The sequence below is a fragment of the Lepeophtheirus salmonis genome, chromosome 1, assembly GCF_016086655.4.
Source record: "Lepeophtheirus salmonis chromosome 1, UVic_Lsal_1.4, whole genome shotgun sequence".
NCBI classification, from domain to species: domain Eukaryota; kingdom Metazoa; phylum Arthropoda; class Copepoda; order Siphonostomatoida; family Caligidae; genus Lepeophtheirus; species Lepeophtheirus salmonis.
In genome coordinates, this window is record NC_052131.2 from 30,623,708 (window position 1) to 30,641,164 (window position 17,457).

Sequence of the window (17,457 nt, forward strand, 5' to 3'; positions counted from 1 at the left end):
TTGAGGTATATCTACAAATTTTTTCTTGTTTTTACTATTCACAATATAATAATACTATAACTGGTGCAGTTCCTTATACCGGAACTATAGGGATGCCAGAGTATGGATGCACTTAAAAATATACTATCTGGATGGTGTGTTTACCCGCCTCAGATTGTGAAATATTCATTTAATATCTTTTGTGTTTCATATTTTCCCCAAACTTCTATGTACATTCTTAATTTACCATATCGGTTGGTGCATTGAAATCTGATCACTTACATATTCCATAATTATTTAGAGTTGAGGGATTGAAATTTTTTCATATTTCAAAATATTAAAAACTAAACAATTAATTACAAAACAAAACAAATCTGTGCTCTCTAGCACTCGTACAAGTCGAGAAAATGACACGTGAACGTGATCGACGAATTTCAACATGCACACTAAATGCAGTGGGGATACTCCCGTACTCCATCTACAACGTCAACATGTCTGAAACGTTGGAGAGGAAGTAAGGCCCTATCAAAAAGGCCAAACTGGACCCAAATGAGTTAAAGAAAACAGCCCAGACCAATCCAATAAAGAATTTATTTTTTAAGTTGACAAGACGTGTTCTGTAGCAGTGACGTTTTTCTGTAATAAAAAGGCAGTCCTGGACGAAAGTTTCAGGATTAACCCAAATAGATTTGGACTCAGTCAGTTTACGTCTTCCCCACAGACCTCTATTCACTTCCACACGGAGGGTCATGAAAGAGGAAACATTCTCTAAAAAAAGCCCTGCCCCGTAATATTGAGCTCACAGATCGTGAGGAAGAAACTTTTACTACAAAAGTAGAATCAAGAGCTCTCATAAAAGATATGAATGAGCCTATATCATTCGAAAGTAAAGTTCTCGAAGTTAGAGGTACCGTTGCAACTGATGTAATTCAACATTGAGTTGGCATTTCCTAAAGTTGAGTAAATTGGGAGAGTAAAAAAAGAGTGGATGAAATACTTGAAGCAAATAATGCCGAAATTTTTAAAGTTTGGGTCAGAGGATATTCAAACTAGAGTGAGCCCCCTATGCCTCACTGACTGTTTTTGGAAAATTAGAAAATATACCTTATATTTCTCTGGAAGGGAAAAACAATGTGCAAAGTGCTACAATTTGGGGCACCTTATGAAATACTTTGTGAATCATCCCAAGTCACAGTCTGAATAGCACGAAGAATTAAACATATTTACCCTAACAATACTCCTGTACCTTTTACTATGAATCTAGAAGACCTCAAAAAAATTGAGAAACCAAAAGTACTGGAAGCGGTCACAGATCCCACTTGAACAGAAGATGAAGAAGATCAAGTGTCACCGATTGAAGGTGAGTTGACAGTCAGCAAAGGATAGCAAAATCAAAAGAAGGCTTCCTCGAGAACCAGAAGGTCGAAGAAGTAAAGAAAAAGAGACCTCAAAATGAAAGTGAGATGGGTGAATCAAGGAAAAGAAGATCAAGAAAGCGAGGAGTCGAAGCACCTAAGATCAAGTACAAAAAAAAAAAAAAAAAAAAATGAGCAAATTCAGAGTACTAGAAGCAATATAAATGGATTATGCTCCAATCAAAAGAGGATTTCTTTGTTGAAATTCTTGAACTCATTAGATTTTCCTGAAATTGTCTGCCTTTTGGACACTAGAATACGAAAAACTGACGGATGGCATTTTATAATTTCAAAGTATAAAATTTTATCATCAAAGGCGATTTTAAAACATTCAATGCACCCATTAAGGGGTGTAACAATACTGGTCAGAAATGGTTGAACTGCGAACCACATTTTTAACGACGAAGAAGGAAATATTTTAACAATTGATGTAAGCTTTTTGGGTACTAATTACAAGATTTTATGTGTATATATTCCTTCTTGGGAGAACATTTTTTTAAGACAAGGAGAGGGTCATAATAGCCGGCAATTTTAATGTGGTAGAAAAATCAAAACGAGACTTCACATCAGAATCAGGATTCCTGAACATTTCGTAATTAAAGGTCTGGAAAAAAGAAAACAATTTAACATATCTTGTAGATGTAGCAACACACTACAGACCTACCCTTGTCAGAGAATATAAGGGAAAAACATCAAAAAGCAGGATAGATTATATGTACGTATCCGACATGGTTATGTCAGATCAATTCAAACTGACAAGGCTAACTATCATTTCGTTCTCGAAGCAGTTATTCAAAAGAGCATAAAAAATGATAAGTCTACTAAATGGAAACTAAACGAAAAGTTATTTTGAATTGCTGAGGTTGAGGAGGAAATCCAGAATGCAATTGGTGACATTCAGGAAGATATAAATTCTGGATGGACAGTGGATGACACATTAAGTCTTTTCTACAAGACTGCTAAAATAATCTTAATTTTTGCAGGTAAAACTGAGGCGAAAAAGAGAAGAGACTGATGAACACAGCATGTCATGAAGTCCTTTTTTATAGGTATAAACAAATACAGATGCAAACGAAACTCACCCAACATAAAAAATACCTTCCATCCCCTCCAATCATCATCACTCAACATTTGAATATTATTGGAACTTACTTTTTCATCCTTCTACTCGGATCAGTAACGACAATAGCTTTTAGACCATGTCGAAGTAACCATGACTGTGAAAAAGGACATAAATGCACAACACTAGGCTCGGATAATATGAGTATTTTTCTACCACTTGGGATTGGGAGTGTATGGAGATGACAAGGTTTGTGTTTCTACAAAAACTATGGAGAATACATACATATACACTATCAAAAATAAATTATTATTTTTATTGTTAAAATTTGTCTTAAGTTGTCAATTGGTATGATTGACTTATTTAGCTATCTACCAGATGATTTTGGGTTTGTTTTTTTTTTGTTGTTGTTGGGGAAGACTGCGTAAAACGATAAAGGTAACACTGTTATAGCTTTCGCGTGGAATAATGTAGAATCAGTCCTTACTTATTCGGTGCAGTGCAGACTTAGCCTTGCTCCTTAAGACAGTCAGTCCTTTGAACTCTCAGTCCAAAAACTAATTTAAAAAAGAAGAAATAAAGTTCAGTGACGTCATACAGAACTGAAATTGACCAAACCGAGACTAAACTTCATGGGATTGCAGTCTTCAGTCCTTTAAAAATGATTGAAACAACACTAGCGAGGAATAATTAATATCTTGTTCTTACCAACATTTACTTACAGTGATCAATCCCTTACATATTTTATCGAAGCAAGAAATATTTTTTTTTCTAACAAGGAATCAATACGCGTTTTTTTTGACCAATTAATGGTAATTAAACTATTTACTATTAAATATATAGTTTCAGATTTTGAGAAATATATAATTATAAATATGTGTTTATATCACAGTAATTCAAATGTCTAATGATAATTAATTTAAAGAAAACATTCATAAATGTACCTATAGAAATGGAGGAGGTAATTAAATAAAAACAAAAATATTTTTTATTAAATATTGTTCTGATAGCATAAAATAAATAAATAAATAAAAAACCTTGAATTCATTACATGATTTTTATTTTTTATGATCTCTTTCCTTCACAAACTATTTTACAAATAAAAAAGTACCATTAGTTTGTCTAAAAAAAGAAAAGACAAAACAAGTGCATGTTTTATGCAAATTTTATTTCTTGTGTTTATGCTACTACACAGAATGACTAATATCAATGCACAATTTATAGTCAATGAATGAAAAACAACTGGGATCTATTCATCTGTAGAAACTTTTTTTAATAAATTAATGAATTTATTTATTAAATCGCCATTTGATAATTTTGTGGATATATTCTTTTTGAAGATTATTTGAGCAATTTTATTCCATAAAGCTATATTAGTGTCCTTATCTTGGACATTTATAATTAGTTGAAAGCCATGAAGAAACTCATTTCTTGCATGTGTATGCCTACATAAATTGATTGTATATTAGAACCAGTTTAAGCTGTATCTCATGAAATTCGGCCTATCGAATTAAATTATTTAATATTAAATATAAAGTTTCGGATTTTGAGAAATATATAATTATAAATATTTTTTTTACATCAAAATAATTCAAATGTCTAATGATAATTAATTTAAAGAAGACATTCATAATTATATACTGATATGCTGAACATCTTCTCAATGACTCTCCTTACAACAATACAGCCCCTCTCTCAGGGCCTTCTCTTTGTGTTACATCTTCAAGAGATTGTGAGACATTCGAAAAAGAATGTATTCCACGTCATCCTTATATCGTATTCTTCTAAGGAGAATATAATCTCAGTCTTAGAGGACAAAAAGAATTTTGATTAAACAACGTAAAGATTGGAATCCGATCCATTCTGCCCTATTATAGAGAATAGGGGCCTGCAAGAAGGCATTCCAAATATAGAGAATGGGGTGGCATTTCCATGGAAATTAACCGTGTCTTAAGGGTGTAATTTCTACAGAAGGCGGCCATTTTTAATACTTATACAAGCTGTATAATTCATGGGAAATTTTATATTTATAATACTGGAAACAAAAACGTTATATTGGATGATTCATTTTAGAGTATTTAGGGTTCCCACCTGTATACTAGATAAAAAAACTTTGTCGATAATTCATCATTAATAAATGGGAAAATTTGGACATTAATGAAAGGATAAATGAGGGGGAATTGAGTTCCTTGAAGATACTCGAGGCTTTTGTTGTTGCAGTGAAGTCTAAAATACATAATTGATATCAATAAAATGCACATGTTACAGACTTGAAACCCACGTAAGCTAAGGTAGAGTTTCTCTACTCTCATTGGCTAAAACATAATGAATGTATGGGAATTTTATAGAAGTATTAAAAGGACCAGATGGAAATAATTGTATAGAATTATGTGATATATAAACGCTTTGATTCTCCTTCCTAAATCAGTTACATTTTTGTCACTTTATCAAATACTAAAAATCAATATGAAAGCTGCTGTTGCCTGTATCTTCCTTTTTGGATTAGCCCTTGTTGCCGCTCAAGAGGACGACTTTGAGCCCTGCTCTGCAACTGTGAAATGCAAAGACCCTAAACAAGAATGTATCATGATGGATGAAAAAAGTGGTATGTGCTTCACTCCTTGTCAAACTGAAGATCAATGTCAAGAAGGATACAAATGTGAGGAAGGAGAGACCGATAACAAGAAGGTTTGTGTTCCTGATCCAGAGGAAATTCAGGAATTCGATGAGGAATAATAGTTATGTAACCTGGCCGACACACACTTCAATTAACATTATTTAAAACTTTATTGTCATTGGTTAACTTGTTTTGTTTCTTTTTGAAATAATAAAGATTTGATTGCTTCATTATTTATTTTGTCATTCATAGCCATACACTTACTCCTTCGTTGATTTGTTAAACTGGAATAAACTCGTGTGACATAATGGGTACTTTACAAATTAGTTTAAAGTATTTTTTCCAAAGTTTGGATAATACAAAAGGACATAATAATTGTATGGGGTGTTAAAATCATAGAGAAATAAATACGCAAGCTAACAAAGGGATTTTGATTTTCAATTCGGGAATGTGAGCTTTTAGTAGATTAAAATGTTTACTTTGCTGTAAAGAACATCAGCTATGACTAGATATGGGACTGTCTAAGAACGCAAGGAGAAGGAATGAGAGAGAGAGGGACATGTGGTATTACTGAATTAAGACTCTTGTTAATATTTAATGACTGTTAAATGATTTTGGAGGGAGAAAATAAAGTATGGCTATAAATAAGAGAACTTTTTACATTTAAAATGAACAAAGAAGAAGAAAGAGCACACGCAACAACCGTTTTTCCTTTTCTAATCGCTAAACGTTTTTTAACACGAATTTCTACTATAGCTATGAGAAAGAGTATGCAGAGAGATACACTAATATCTTGAGATCCAAGTGCGAGCACTTTGAGAGTTTTGGACAAGGAGCAAGCGCCGCTTCATTGGTAACTTTTTTTGAAGTTATTATATTTAATCTATGAGTATAAAAATGTATTCTAAATTCAACGTCAGCTGAAGGAACATAGTTGATTGGTTAACTTTTTATTATATCATAATAGTTTAATATCACTTATTTGGCTGGGAATTGTCGTCTATTACAACTTTGAAACTCTGAATGTGTCAGTGGACGAAATTTGACGTTATATTATATTCTTTGTGTGCGCTGATATCTTTGTTCAACAGATCTTGTTGTCTCTAAGAATTTATTTATCTAGGATTAATATGTAATGACGTCAATGGTGATATATTGTTGGAAATATATTTTAAGTCTTTAGTATTATTATATTAAAATTTGATTTACATATATATTTGCAGTTAACTAATTCAAAGAATATTGTGTTTAAACCATTGCTTATCAATATTCGGTACGATTTCATTATTTATATGAGTGTGGGAACCTAAAGCTTGGAGTAGCATGGCTAAGTTACGAAAACGTGATTTCTATGAAAATTGTGAAAATACACCTCAAAAACAATTTGTGATTTGTTTAAATACTATATTTAGCTATTTTTTTCTGCAGTTAAGTATTCTTCATAATCGATAACAGCCTCAACATGCCTGTGAACAGATTGACACCTTTTGACAATGAAAGGCGTGCCCATGGCTTACCAAGCAGTCATGATGTGCGCTCGGATCGAATCTAGATTTGATAGAGGTACAACAAAGACAAGACAACTCTTAAAGCAAAGTCCAGGGGCTGAGGTTGGAGCTGGAGTAGAGCCACATGGAGCGAGGTAAAAAGTCAGTCATATTTTTGTTGGAATTTTTTTGGTTCTTTTTGTCTGTATGGCCCCATTTTCATCCTACATGGACTTTTAGATGTTGTAAGCAGTCCGGATGGAGATGCCAATAGCCTTTGCAGCCTTCTTGACGCTTACATTGACGTGGAGGAGATCGGTCACACGTTGCATATTTTGTTGTTGCTCTGATATTTTTACAATTCGAGACATGGAATAACTTGTTTGTTTTTGTTTCAGCTATCGTTTGGTTGTGTAACAAATCCTTGTAATAAAAATAACGGGGATAAAATCGTAATTTAACGATTCTACGATTTGTTAATTTCCAACTTTAAATTTCAATGACATAATTAAAGTGACTTATTTTTTCTATTGTCTTTTTTAAATTTGTGTTGAATATAAATTAAAAATTGAAATTATGAGGAGTAAAAGTGTGAGTCATTTACTTGGAAATAGATATGATGATAACAGAATCTTCAATTCTTGAACGAATTCCCGTAGAAGACACTTGTTACTTTGTGATTTACTCTGTAGTTAATAACATGTTTTTCATGCTGAGAATTAATAATTATACTACTGTATATATAAAATGATATTTATGAAGTGACAACTAATCATTATTGATATTTATTAGTAGGCCTTCTAGTATGTGTACATTCAGAAAAAAGTGTCAGAGGCTTGAATCAATTATTTGTTAATAATTCCCCTCTAATACTTTGCTACAAAAGTAAATTCACATCAAGGCTAATAGAAATACAAGGTTAGACCATCATGTAATGGGACTTGCTAGAATTTTCAATTTGATGTATTCTACCAATTGCTGGTCAAGATAGGCAGATTTTGACAAAACACGCAACCACTCATAGTCTATGACGGCACTAGTGCTGAATTTTCAATTTAATTTATCGTACCAACTGCTGAGTAAGGAAAACAGATTTTGACAAAACACACAACCCCTAATTCACTATGACGTCACTAACAAAAGCGTTGTGGAAGTCAAACATCAGTCGTACACCCGTTATGGTATAACCCTATATTTCTATTAATCTTGATACACATGACTATTTTAACATAATTTGTACAAATCATGGAAAAGGTGACATCAAATCAACATTTTGAATAAAGGGTTGCATTATATAAGTTTCCCCTCACACCATACTATCTCTTTCTATTTTGAAATTGGAGATTACGTAAAATTAAATTATGGCGACCTTTCAATAATAATGGACTAACTTCGTCAGGGGAAGCACATAATTCATTATTGGAGTAGAGGGACACGAATTTCAGCTTTTTCGAGATATTGGGACAATTAACATTTTAGAAAGTCATGAAAAAAGAAAGAAGGTCTCACTATGTGGAAGAGGTCGTGAGTTGGTCTTTTATGGAGTATTCAGTGGCAGGGACTCGTAGTCGATACGTGGACTAAGGGATGAGTCCGGAGGAGATGTTTATTTAAATATTTTCTTATTACATCTCATTCATTTGGATCATCTAAAGTTATCGGAAGGTAAAAATTAATGATGATATATTAATTCATGGTAGAAACAATAAAAATTTGAAGTGCCTTACAAAATGGTCTCTTCCGATCTCATCATTTTTGATCAAATAATATGGTTGTAAATACTAAAAAAAAAGTAGAAAATGTGTCTTGTTGACGACCTGAACAATTATCGAATAACGACGTCTGAGTGAGCGCCTAAAAATCGGATAATATCACTTAGAATATGTGTAAGAGTTATATTCTCTATTCATCAAGCGAATTTATACTTATAAAAAAGTGTGTCCGTCTCTTTGAATCATGCCCAGTAATTTCTTTCCCACTTTGAAGAAAGATATACAATAGTGACGCTTCTGCTTCGTTTTAGTAAACAAATTAAAAAAAAATAATTTTGACACTGACTGTTTTTTAGTTTGTATATTACTAAACTATGTAGTAGTTTTTGTGTAGGGCTGTCGAGGGAGCCTGTGCAGTCGGCACTGAAGATGAAAAGTGATGTTTGGTTGACTGGAGACGGGTATGAATGATTTATTTTGTATATGGATTAGAAATGACGTCATGATAAATCTTAATAGTCTGTAGGAATGTAATCCCAATTTTTGGATAATATCAATACCTTAAGAAATAAAAGTAAATCCCGCCATCACTCTTCTTTTTCTTCTATTTATGGGATATAAACACCATAAATGATTAATATCCGTCACCCAATGGTCCTTAGTCCTCGATTACTCATTACTCATCTTATGTGTAGTCTGCCCAACCCCCTCTACAGCCCACACACAAGGTACTAAGTAGTTTAGAAACATTAACCGTACGTCGTCACTAAATATTACTCTTCAAAGTGGGAATGAAATGTCCGGCAATGAATTTACTGGGAACGAAATTAACTGGTTATGAAAAGAATGGGAATGAATTTACTAGGAATGAAATCAATAGGAACACTCATTGAATATGATATGTATTGAAATGATTACTCTAAATCAAAATGTACAATTATCTTTTTTTTTTTAACCATTACTGTTATTTAAAAATCTATTATTATACGTTAATAAAAATATATTCTTCTTATAATAATAATAAGGAATTTTTAGGTATATCTTAAGAGAGTTCGGAAAAGACATTATTCAGCGAGTCCAAATCGAGTCTCTAGTCTTTACTCACCAGTCCAAGTCTTTGAATATTTTCATAGAGTTCTGTTCGTGTCATCTTAGTTCTTTTAAATTCATTTCAATTGCATAATATTATTAGAGGGTCCATATAAAAGCTGTTTTTAACAAAAAAAAAAAATATTTTAAATTAATAAATAATAACAACATATAAAAACTAAATTATATTAAGTTATATCAAAAATTGATACCAAAATAATCTAAAGAAAACCCTGTCAGTTTTTTTGTAAATTCCCAAAATATAAAGCTCTTCTTCTCCGGCTTTATATAAATATACATTGGAATCGGAACCTGATTGCATATTGCAGAGTAAATTATTTCTTCAATTAAGCTCAGAGTCACTTCTGCATTGAAAGTATTAGGATAATTTGGACTGGTTCCTATGATCCATTCAATTTCTGTTATCCTGGATTTCAAGCATTCTTCTATTTTTAAACTGCAGAGTTGTATTACTGTCATTACTTTAGGAACGGGGTTCAATAAGTGTGACAAAGTTTCAATACTATTTTGGCTGAATGAGCGAGTTTTGATTCTGCCTTTATGGCACAACTTATTTTTAAATAAAGACCATGTTGCAATTCGATAATACAGCGCCCCACTTCTGCTTCGTTTTAGTAAACAAATTAAAAAAAAATAATTTTGACACTGACTGTTTTTTAGTTTGTTAAACCAAGAATCGAAAATTAATGTTAATGATTTTTTTATTTTGAGTTTGCATTAAATAGAAAGTTTTTCTCCAAAAAGAAACAAAAAAGGAAAAAAAAAAGAAGCCCAAAATCGATTTTCAATCGATTCTTCCCTACTAAAGAATGATTATTCAATCATTGGTGGGAACTTGTTCAAATCTTAATAAATAATCAATCTAATTGAACCAATCAGAGAGAGAAAAAAGGAGAAACATGGGCAGGTGACTACAATGTACAGTTTAAATTTTTGTGCCCGTAAGGTGATACCGTAATATATGGAGGTATGGTTTATCACTCTTGATCCGGGAAACCCGGATTTTATCGGGGTCTATCCCAAAGGGAAATCACAAGGAAATGCTCTTTTTTCTTAGTAATCCTGCATTTAATAATATAATTTTCATTTAATAATGCAAAATTAATTAGTTATAAGTAACTTTGTATGCAGAAAGCTAACTAAAAATTAAATGTGTTTTTTTTTGGTAATATTCCCTTCTGGCAAATTTATTTGTCTAAAAAGTTCTATCTTTGTATTGAGAGTTCCTTTTGTACTCTAATATTGAATATTTTCTCATTTGAGAAGATGATGGTATTACCTCCATTGGACGTCTTGCACCTAGATACCAGAGTCTTTACCTCATTCTGTTTGTCAGTCAACTGATGATGCACAGAAAAATTGTAGGAGGTTATGCCAAGCTCTTCCAATGCCTTTTGGATGGTGCTGCGAGTCACACTCTTCCTCCTGGCTAGTGTTGTCCGATTTAAGGACGGATCAACGGTTGCACTCCTCTTTAGACCTGCCAAAAACCTAAGAGTGACTTTACGATTACTTCTGGTACTATGTGGGGATATTTCCTTTTTTTCTCATTTTTGAACCTGGTGTATCCTGTGAGCTTGATGATAGCAACTGCTCCATGTCCTGCACGAATGAGTTGGATGATTGTGGATCTTTTGGGTTGCTCCATGACTCTAAAAGTTTATTTTGAGAAAAAATGGGAAACATATTATAAACAAGACTGCAACCTCTTAATTGAGACACTCTGATGAAAACTCAGCGCAAGGATACCAGTGTTATCAATTGAATTTTGTCCATTTTATCTTCGGGAACCCTGTTTATTCAACTATATTCAAAACCTGATTGTGTGTGCTCATAAAAGACCTAGAGTTTTTGGGGTAATAATTGTAGGGTCCATGTTGGACTGAGAGTATAATTGAGCATTCGATGTTGGAGTAATTCTTGCCAATATCCTGGTATATTTACTTTCCTTCATACTCCCTTGTAACAGCTAATTCTAGCAGATCTAATGATATACCATAACAGCTCAGGTGCTCTCCTCTAAAACATTCTTCAAATTTTCCGGGTTACCATGTTTATTTTTGGTTACTTTTTTTTTAAATAAAAGACAAAAAACCACACAATTGTCATTAATAAATAAAAAAGATAACTCCTCAACAAATACTCACTGTTTTTTCTTTCTTTTTCAAGAGGACACTCACACGTAGTTACTTCATTATTAGATGTTATCTCCTCAAAAATAAAATAATAATAAAAGCAGCTTGAATATTTTTTGATTCCGGATATTTAATATAATAGTAGGCTAATCATCGGAAATGTTGAGAAAATAATAGACTTCTTCTTGTTAAACCACATATGCCATTGCTTAGTAATTAAAAATTAGTCAAAAAACCGTTTGGAGCCATTGACTAAGGCTGGTCTTAAGAAAAAGCTTGATGTGTAGGTATCACACGAATTGACGCAAAAAAATCTTCTGGAACTAATTGATCTTCAGAGCTTTTTTCTAAAAAGTAATGAATACGATCCATTTTTGAAGTGTATGGTAACTGGCAATAAAAATGGACCACATACGAGAACAACAGCGAAAAAAGATATTGATAAAAAGCGGGATAATCGGCTCAAATGATAGCCAATCCCGGATTAAAAACCAAGCAAGTTATGCATTGTGTTAGGTGGGATTAATAAGGAATTATTCACCATGAGCTGCTTCCTTTGGGAAAAACACTCAATTCAGGTTTATACTGTCAACATTTACACAGATTGAAGCTGGCGATTTACTAAAAGGGGCCAGAATTGGCCAATAGAAAGGGTGTTGTGCTCAATTAAGACAAAGCCAGGGGACACACATCAAAAGGTCTCAGAGCTTAGATGGGAGGTTCTATTACACCCGGTGTATAGGCCAGACCTGGCACTAAGCGAGTATTACCCTTTTTGTTGATGGTATAAAACTAGCCTCAAGAGAGACTTGTAAAAATGAGCTGATCAAGTTTTTTACAAATAGGGATGAAGACTTTTTCAATCGAAGAATTATGAAATTTCCTTTAAAAGGGCAAAAGTTATCCAAAAAAATGGCGCATGTTTGATCTAAATTGAATAATCCTAGCAATGTAAATTTTATTGTCAATGTAAAGTAAAAAACGCTCAGAACTTTTAAATTCACCTATTATAAAAACCCTGTTTCATATTTGAAAACAAAAAAGTACAAAATGACACTTTTTCTCCAGGCCTACGGTTAATATCCGTAACTAAATCGTATCCTTAATTTGCGATCTTGAACTAATCGAAATTAGCAATTAGATTATTTTTTAATTTGTGATATACGAGTAACCAAGAAAGTCATTTATAACACATAATTGGAAATCTATTAGTTAGCTAAACAGAAATTATCATATAATATTTTTTAGATTTTTGTTATGAAAGAAAAAATTAACCTCGATCTTAAATTTTAACGTAAGATTTTTTTAAGTATTTTACATATTAAAAAAAATGTATAGCGCTGAAACATATAGAACAATTAAGTGATTTAAAAAAAGTTTAGAGTTGCATAGTCATTAATTAGGTGTAATTGTGTGATTTATAGAAAATCCTAATTCGTGTATATATGAAATATTGTTTGTACATTTATTTTTGCAATGTATGCATATGTTGGAGCAATCTTAACTTTTGTATTTTCTGCGTTTAATGACCCAAATATGATAATTTTTTTAACCATATGTTTGTCATCAACTTGGCTATAGTCCTTGAAATAATTATTGGATGTAATGAGCTCTTTTATACTTCAGGTCCGCGCTTTTCGAGAGTTTTTTGGATAATTATTAGTTGATGGAATAATAATATAAATACTTTTTAAATCATTCAGTTGCTGAATCAGTTACTCACTGTTGATCAAATTATTCGAATAAACATGACAACTGCTGTTATTTGTCTTTTTTTCTTTGGATTGGCTCTTTTTTCTGCTAGAGGAAAGGCCATCATTCCAACTGATTGCTCCTCAATCAAAGTGTGCAATGATTCAAGCATGGAATGCGTTATGTTGAATTCAAATGTGGGAATGTGTTTAAAGCCCTGTCTAATCTACTCCGATTGTGAACCTGGAATGATATGTATCGATGGAGATGAAGAAAAGAAATATTGTGTTCCATCATTCGAATCTAGATCATAAAAATTAAGCCAATTGAAGAAAGTATCTATAACACAGCAAATTATGTTTGCTTAAATTATTCTAGTCCTTTTTAGAGCAACATTTTCTAATTTTTTCTGTCAAACAATAAAAGTTTTGATTACTAAATTCACTTTCCCTTTATTCATATCCTCGTACAGTATTACTATTAGTAATTGTCTTATTTTAAAACGTATATGTGAGGCTATTATAAGAAAGCAATCTATAATTGTTTATTCTTAAAACTGAGTTGATGTTAGTTTACTTTTTTTGCAAAATATTCTACAACTTCTAGCATATAAATATTTTAATTACACATTGTAAAGTGCGCAAATTAGGGTACATTATTATTAAAATTTTCTGCAAAAAAATAATGTGACTATAATAATTGATATACCTGAGCATAATGAGAGGTGCAAGGAATAACAACCAGTCTTGTTGCATATGAGGGGAACTGAAGAGCAAAAAATCTCAAATTTCACCAGAATTATTCAAAGTCGTCAATTAAATTTTATGTCTCGTCATTTTCTTTTGCATTAATAAAATACAGCTGTCCCTTGAACAGATAGTATCTGTTATCTTGTCCAAAATTTGTATCCAAGTTGTTCAGAGATATTTCATTTGAGTAATGGCTTTTACTTATTAGTATTATCACTTCTTCTGTTACTAAAAATAAATTATATTCCGAACAGTAAAGCTGAAATACATATCGTGGTCTGAGCCTCCTCTCTCCCAAAATTAAGATTTATTACTTCTATTTTGACCAATCTTTCCATTCAATATTTAATTTTGTAATATAGCCAAGTAACAGGTATGAATGCTGCCTAATGGAGATTTTTTTTGGTTCATAATGTGAATTCTCCCTCTCGCATGTACTCACTGGACATGAGTACAGTGTATTCTCCATGTTATATTGCTTTAGCTTTTTAAGTAAAAATTTACTAAACTGCTTACGTCACATTATTACTGCATTATTATTACTGTCTTTGATTTTGAAATCAAGTTGAGTTAGGAGTTTAAAAATAATTTTAAAAATACTCAAAAGGCCAAGGAAACTGGCAGTGTCAGAGAGACTGATACGGAGAACCCCGGAATGCCAGATGAACCAGAAGAAGACCTTCTAAATCAAGCAGCAGGTGTGAAAGACTTTGAAAAAAAAAAAAATATTTATTCAAAAAGTCGTGATGCCGAAAAGCAGTCCCAAATAGATATGTTCTTCGATTTGGCTGCCGAAACGCTATTATTGGATAAACCTGAACAAAAGAAAACAAAATAATTCGCTGGTCTTATATCAACATTTAATACTGCAAAGTAGCTAACTCTGAATTATAACAAAGATAATCTCATCTCAAATAGCCTGAATAACAAAAGGATACGCCAGGAACTGCTCAACAAAAACCCTCTCTCTAAGTGGGTATAAGAGTGTTCGCTAGGGTTACCCTTTGTTCTTCCAAGATCAAAGAAGTTTGTTAGACTCTTCAATCCTTGTTATATTATAAATATTTACCAGCGACCTGTGATTAAATTTGAAGGAGCTTCCATTATCAACAAGTGATTTTTTCAAGTGATAGTTTTGTGCAAAGTGTTGTTTTTTGTCCGTTTTACAGGCTTCTTTATTAGTAAGAGTGCCTTACTAAGTTCAACTGCTTGTTTGTTTGCCAACCAATCATTTTTTACAACCCATTAAATTGTCCTGCCTCACCAAACGACTGCACACAAAATTTTTTTTTGACCTCATTAGAAGTATAAACCACCTCACAATTTTCAGAACACATCAAGGTATCATAACCCTGTCAGAGCTCCCCTAGCTTGGTTTTTAGAAATAACCCCTATCAAAATTTTCCATGATCACTTGTATGACTCGATTTTAATACCCGTCTTTCTGTGCAGGAAAGCGATCACCATTTTTCAATTTTTTATCCATCGATATTTCGATAGATATAAATCTAAAGTTGAAAATATAGTAGCAAAAATACTTCCATGGATCAGCTGGATGTCTTTAGGTGTTGTTAATAACCTCCTAATTTTTTTTTCTGTTCCATCAAAAATCGTTACTCTTCATCCGATCAAAGTTCACGCGTTTAAAAAAACAAAAACTTATGTTTTACATATGATTAAGAGAAAAGACAAAAAAAGGTAATTGTTACAAATCTCTCAAGATAAAAACTTTCAAAAGTCTGATTTTATTAATTAATTTTCTGATTATTCAAAGATTTAAAAACTATATATGTTTATCTCTAGCAAAATATATAGAAAGTCCATAATTACTGATCTAAGTTTGTATGCGTCGATAGTTACATCAGGAGATTTAACTTACAAAACCAAATACATAATAAAGTAAAAAAAAGTACCCACAAATTCAAAGAAAGTTATGAAATAAGTTTTTCTTTTCGTATGCCTTAATTTTAATTAGATTTTTTTCTTTTTTTAATTTGACCTCATTTTAAAGTACTTCTGGAACTCTAGAACTTTGACGGGATGATGGGTAACAGTTTTAGATGGCACAGAAAAAAAATAAGCAGGACGTCATTACCAACACTTAAACACATCTCATGATCCATGATAATTTTGAATTTGGTCAACTTTAAAAAATAGTGAACACTCTAGTGAGTATACTATCCATTGCAAACATGGGTTAAAACCAAGTGCATGCATGCAAACTGCTAATAATTTATATGCATGATTTGTTCCAGAATTCTCTATTGACAGATGTCCATCGCTCTCATAGGAGAGATACCCAGCCATGCAAGAAGAGGATGAAGATCTTCGTCTATTTAAGTTTATGAAATGTAAAAAAATTAAACAAATTTAAGATCAATTTCTGCTGTAGTCGCACATATGCCCCCTTGTGTAGTCGTGTTCCTTATGTATGTATAGTTTTGTAATATATGGATATTTGTACTATTTTATAATGTATGTATATACTATGGTAAACAGTAATCCATTCTAAACTAACATGTTGTTAGTCTTAGATATCAGGTCTGTAGTCTTTGATTTTGAATTCAAGTTGAGTTACGAGTCTTCCAAATTTGGGCTGTAATTTAAATCCAGTCACACCTCTGGACTTCAAGTTCCTATCTCTTGATCTTAGCAACAACAAGTCCGTAAACTAGAAAATTAGATATCCGATTATATTGAACTATAAAAAGCCTATGGATGATATTAGTACAGGGACACAGATTACTCAGAAACAAGAACTATCAGATAAAAACGAATATCAGTTGTGATCAATTCATAGAAGATATGAAAGCCAATATCACAAATAGAGTTCGTTAGTGTTATCACTTATTAATTTTCATGATAAATTTATACTTTTCGTCGTTACCTTTACTCTATCTCACAACTTTTCCTACAAAAGACAAAGAAATGAAGGCCCATAGTCAATTCATTGTGAGTCGACTCTTCGAAAAATATAATATTTACTTGAATACTATATATTTACCTTTTCTGTAAAAATAAATACATTGAGCTTAATAAATTTACAATTATATGTATTTCAAAAAAAAAAAATATATATAGATATGTTTAAGATGACGCCAATTGAAGTTGATTGAAATTTAGCTCATGACCCTTTTTTTATTTCTTTAGCATATTGCCATCCAACTAATGGACTGATAAATGTCAAAATTTGCAATTCCATTCAATTTACATTAAATTCAAGGGAAAAAAATTAAATTTTTAATCACCATGACCTTTTCACGAAGAGTTAAATGTTTAATTCAATTTTAGAAGACAAAGACTTCCTCTTAGCCCAGTGAGAAAAAGGACGAAAAGGGTCCAGTATTGGAGTTAATAAAAGCCTTGCAGCAAAATAACCGGGAGTTTTTTTGTTTTTTTTTAATAGTAGGCAAGGAAGGAAAACGTATCTTAATGAAGCAATCTTCTTCATTAACCTCTGAAACTTATACTTTACAATGTACAGATTCTAAAATTTTTATT

At 32.0% G+C, this 17,457-nt stretch overlaps 2 long non-coding RNA genes across 3 annotated transcripts; one reads left to right on the forward strand and one right to left on the reverse strand.

Moving 5' to 3' along the window:
* The first annotated feature begins 4,474 nt into the window (after positions 1-4,474).
* LOC139906252 (uncharacterized) lies at positions 4,475-7,309 on the forward strand. Of its 2 annotated transcripts, none has more exons than XR_011781628.1 (2): positions 4,475-6,720; positions 6,799-7,309. It is a non-coding gene; the product is annotated as an uncharacterized lncRNA (long non-coding RNA). The 2 variants fall into 2 exon arrangements; XR_011781630.1 differs by having other exon boundaries at positions 4,475-6,713.
* Positions 7,310-13,447: 6,138 nt separating this feature from the next.
* Positions 13,448-15,076, reverse strand: LOC121128521 (uncharacterized). Its single transcript, XR_005868188.2, has 2 exons — positions 15,026-15,076; positions 13,448-14,771 (listed from the first exon to the last, which is right to left on the reverse strand). It is a non-coding gene; the product is annotated as an uncharacterized lncRNA (long non-coding RNA).
* Positions 15,077-17,457: the final 2,381 nt, after the last annotated feature.